We start from the raw sequence: 5404 nt of genomic DNA, 5'->3' as shown, positions 1-5404 counted from the left end.
CCAGCCCTGAACAACTGGACGGACAGGCCAGCACTGAGCATCTGCACGTAGAGGCCAGTCCTGAGCATCTGCACGAACAGGAGAGCACTGAGCATCTCCCGGACACCCCAGCCCTGAGCATCTCTCAGACAGGCCTGCACTGAGCATCTCCCAAACCTCCCAGCCCTGAGCAACTGGACGGACAGGCCAGCACTGAGCATCTGCACGTAGAGGCCAGCCCTGAGCATCTGCACGAACAGGAGAGCACTGAGCATCTCCCGGACACCCCAGCCCTGAGCATCACTCAGACAGGCCTGCACTGAGCATCTCCCAAACCGCCCAGCCCTGAGCAACTGGACGGACAGGCCAGCACTGAGCATCTGCACGGACAGTCCAGCACTGAGAAGATCACGTACAGGCCAGCCCTGAGCATCTCCCGGACAGGCCAGCCCTCAGCATCTGCATGGACACCTCAGTCCTGAGCATCTGAACGGACAGGCCAGCACTGAGAAGATCACGGACAGGCCAGCCCTGAGCATTGGCACGGACAGGCCAGCCCTGAGCATCTCCCGATCAAGCCAACCCCGAGCATCTCCCGACAGGCCAGCGCTGAGCATCTGCATGGAGAAGCCTGCCTTGAGCATCTCCCAGAGAGGAAAGCCCTGAACATCTACGGGACAGGGCAGCCCTCAGCATCTGCATGGACACCTCAGTCCTGAGCATCTGAACGGACAGGCCAGCACTGAGAAGATCACATACAGGCAAGCCCTGAGCATCTCCCAGACAGGCCAGCAATGAGCATCTCCCGAACAGGCCAGCCCTGAGCATCTGCATGGACACCGCAGCCCTGAGCATCTGCACAGACACCGCAGCCCTGAGCATCTGCACGGACAGGCCAGCCCTGAGCATCTGCACGAACAGGCCTGCACTGAGCATCTCCCAAACCGCCCAGCCCTGAGCAACTGGACGGACAGGCCAGCCCTGAGCATCTGCACGGACTGTCCAGCCCTGAGAAGATCACGTACAGGCCAGCCCTGAGCATTGGCACGGACAGGCTAGCCCTGAGCATCTCTCAGACAGGCCTGCACTGAGCATCTCCCGGACAGGCCAGCCCTGACCATCTGCACGGACACCCCAGCCGTGAGCATCTGAACAGACAGGCCAGCACTGAGAAGATCACGTACAGGCCAGCCCTGAGCATTGGCAGGGACAGGCCAGTCCTGAGCATCTGTCAAACCGGCCAGCTTTGAGCATCTCCCGGACAGGACAGCACTGACCATCTGCAAGGACAAGCCAGCACTGAGCATCTCTCGGACAGGCCAGTACTGAGCATCTCCATGGACAGGCAAGCCCTGAGCATCCGCACGGACAGCCCAGCCGTTCAGATGCTCAGGGCTAGGGTGCATCTCCCAAACAGGCTAGCCCTGAGCATCTCCTGGACAGGCCAGCCCTGAGCATCTCCTGGACAGGCCAGCCCTGAGCATCTCCTGGACAGGCCAGCCCTGAGCATCTCCTGGACAGGCCAGCCCTGAGCATCTCCTGGACAGGCCAGCCCTGAGCATCTCCTGGACAGGCCAGCAATGAGCATCTCCCGGACAAGCAAGCCCTGAGCATCTCCCGGACAGGCCAGCCCTGAGCATCTGCACGGACACCGCAGCCCTGAGCATCTCCCGGACAGGCCAGCCCTGAGCATCTGCACGGACACCGCAGCCCTGAGCAATGGCACGGACAGGCCAGCCCTGAGTATCTCCCAGACAGGCCAGCCCTGAGCATCTCCAAGGACAGGAAAGCCCTGAGCATCTGCATGAACAGGCCAGCCCTGAGCATCCGCACAGACAGGCCAGCCCTGAGCATCTCCCAAACCGCCCAGCCCTGAGCAACTGGACGGACAGGCCAGCACTGAGCATCTGCACGGACAGTCCAGCCCTGAGCATCTGCACGTAGAGGCCAGCACTGAACATCTGCATGAACAGGAGAGCACTGAGCATCTCCCAGACAGGCCAGCACTGAGCATCTCCCGGACAGGCCAGCCCTGAGCATCGCCCAGACAGACCAGCCCTGAGCATCTGCATGGACAGGCCAGCCCTGAGCATCTGCATGGACAGGCCAGCCCTGAGCATCTGCACGGACTGTCCAGCCCTGAGAAGATCACGTACAGGCCAGCCCTGAGCATTGGCATGGACAGGCTAGCCCTGAGCATCTCTCAGACAGGCCTGCACTGAGCATCTCCCGGACAGGCCAGCCCTGACCATCTGCACGGACACCCCAGCCGTGAGCATCTGAACAGACAGGCCAGCACTGAGAAGATCACGTACAGGCCAGCCCTGAGCATTGGCAGGGACAGGCCAGTCCTGAGCATCTGTCAAACCGGCCAGCTTTGAGCATCTCCCGGACAGGACAGCACTGACCATCTGCAAGGACAAGCCAGCACTGAGCATCTCTCGGACAGGCCAGTACTGAGCATTTCCATGGACAGGCAAGCCCTGAGCATCCGCACGGACAGCCCAGCCGTTCAGATGCTCAGGGCTAGGGTGCATCTCCCAAACAGGCCAGCCCTGAGCATCTCCTGGACAGGCCAGCCCTGAGCATCTCCTGGACAGGCCAGCCCTGAGCATCTCCTGGACAGGCCAGCCCTGAGCATCTCCTGGACAGGCCAGCCCTGAGCATCTCCTGGACAGGCCAGCCCTGAGCATCTCCTGGACAGGCCAGCAATGAGCATCTCCCGGACAAGCAAGCCCTGAGCATCTCCCGGACAGGCCAGCCCTGAGCATCTGCACGGACACCGCAGCCCTGAGCATCTCCCGGACAGGCCAGCCCTGAGCATCTGCACGGACACCGCAGCCCTGAGCAATGGCACGGACAGGCCAGCCCTGAGTATCTCCCAGACAGGCCAGCCCTGAGCATCTCCAAGGACAGGAAAGCCCTGAGCATCTGCATGAACAGGCCAGCCCTGAGCATCCGCACAGACAGGCCAGCCCTGAGCATCTCCCAAACCGCCCAGCCCTGAGCAACTGGACGGACAGGCCAGCACTGAGCATCTGCATGGACAGTCCAGCCCTGAGCATCTGCACGTAGAGGCCAGCACTGAACATCTGCATGAACAGGAGAGCACTGAGCATCTCCCAGACAGGCCAGCACTGAGCATCTCCCGGACAGGCCAGCCCTGAGCATCGCCCAGACAGACCAGCCCTGAGCATCTGCATGGACAGGCCAGCACTGAGCATCTGCACGGACAGGCCAGCACCGGTTCGTAGCTTGGGTTTCGGTTCAGGTTGTGTGCCCCAGAGCCTCCAATCTTGTGGACTGGTTTCAGGGGTACCCTATTTTTTCTCTCTCAATAGGGAATCAGAGTTTTAGGAAAAATCTCAAAGATTGTGATTGAATTTTTTTCCATAATTTTTTTCTGGTCACAAACATAAGATGTTTGGCGCGGGGGGGGGGGGGGGGGGGTGTTGGAATTTAAATAAAAAAGAAAGAAAGCCTCCTTTATCCTGCTTCTTTATATATATTTTTTTTGCTAGTCAATTTTTTCAATCTCAAGTAAGGAAAAGTTGAAGATCACAATAGCTACCAGGCTTATTACCTAACATTTTGCATAATTTTTGCAGCCCCCGGCAAGTGTACAGGCTCTGCAGTGTGTCGGCCTGCGATTGGCTCCGACATTTCTAGCTTTAACTGGGCAAGTCACTCAACCTCTCAGCGCCTCAGTGCACTCATCTGTGGAATTGAGATAATACACTCCTACCTTTGAGGATTAAATGAGATACCACATATAAAACATGTATTACATACTGGGCACATAGTAAGTATACATTGAGTAAACTATTAATACACACTCTTCAACAACTCGAAGAGAAATTACAGAGCCAACTAAAGTCTAAAGAGGCAAAATCATTCACCTGAGATGGCGTAGCTCCTAAGTGAAGGAGACATCATTTGAACCCAGGACACTAAATGACGATGCTGATGTTGAGCTTTCAACTCTTCACCTGACCGGAATAGGGACCCTTCAGTCGACCTCGCCTCCCAAATGCCCACAATCAACAGGTAGGGGGTCAGCATTCAATATTTGTGTAGACCCTCGACGTAAAAAACCACCACCCGTCCGGTCCTTATTTCTAACAACTGTTTAAGTGTCATATGACCTGGGCGGGAGTCTTTCCGTCTTCATCAGCCCTGAGCACACCCTAAGTGCCCTTCGTCTGCCCTTCACCTTGGTGTGACTGTGCAGAGCCAACCCCCACCAGCCATTCCCCTTTACGAAGGCTTTATGTTTTATTTGCTCCTTCCCACTTCTCCACGGGGGCCTCCCCCTTGTGTTTAGGCTGCGCTGCCTGCCTCCTGTGCCAAGGAGTCAAGAGCAAGGTCAATCCTGGCAGACTCGCTGGGGAAGAGACGGCGAGCCCCACGTGGGACATGATCTGCACGTTCAGTGCAAGGACGAGCGGCCCAAGGTGCCAGCTCCCTGCAGCCTGTGGTCCCGGCAGGGCTGAGGCGGGAGGGGCAGGGGACTGCAACGGAACAGGGGGACCCCGCTGCTGAGCTAATGCAGCCACGTGACAGCCTGCAACTGGGCCCTCCCTCCGTGGAGCGGGGGGGGGGGGGCAAGGCTGCCAGGATGCTAGGGGGCCCCTGGAAATAATCGCCCTCCTCGCAAGCCTCCTGGGCCCCGTGTTCTGGGAGGAGTGCCAGGATTCAGCTCCAGTTCAGGCCTGGCCCCCGCGGCTGTGAGTATGGACACGGTGCCCAGAGCCACTCACATGCTTCCTGAATCGCTCTCTGCCGGTTAAGAGCTGAGTTGTGCCCCGCCCCCCAAATGCATCCTCTGGAGACCTAAGCCCTAGCACCTCGGAATGGGGCTGTATTTGAGACAGGTCCCAAAAGGTAATTAAGTTCCCGTGAGGCCACGAGGGTGGGCCCTGGTCCAGTGTGACTGGAGTCCGGATAGGCCATCGGGACACAGACACAGAAGGAAGGTCATGTGAGCACCCGGACAAAGCCGCCATCTACAAGCCAGAGAGCGCCCTCCGAGAAAACAGGCCCCCGACACCTTGACCTTGACTTCCAGCCTCAGAGCTGGGAGGGAACGCTCGGTGGTGGTTAGGCCCCGTCTGGCATTGTATCACGGCCGACCCAGGAAACACACACGGTGGATGAGGCTCTGCCTCTCATTTTCTTCAGCCCAAAGCCCCCCCTTATCCCCACGTCCTCCATTCTCAAGACGCCAGGAGGCACTGCCCTGGCAGCCAGGGCGCAGGCTCCTCTCCGGCCACCAGGGTCCCCACGCCACCAGTGAGGGTCAAACGTCAAGGCTACCCAGACGCCTGGCTCAGAGACGCCCGTCACCAAACAGCTGTTCAGTCCTCGAGGGCCCTGGGCCCAGGGTTGCCAGATAAAACGCAGGAGACCCAGTGAGTCTGCATTT

This window comes from Cnephaeus nilssonii (assembly GCF_951640355.1).
Source record: "Cnephaeus nilssonii genome assembly, chromosome: 23".
NCBI lineage: Eukaryota > Metazoa > Chordata > Mammalia > Chiroptera > Vespertilionidae > Cnephaeus > Cnephaeus nilssonii.
Note: the sequence above shows the minus strand (reverse complement) of the source record.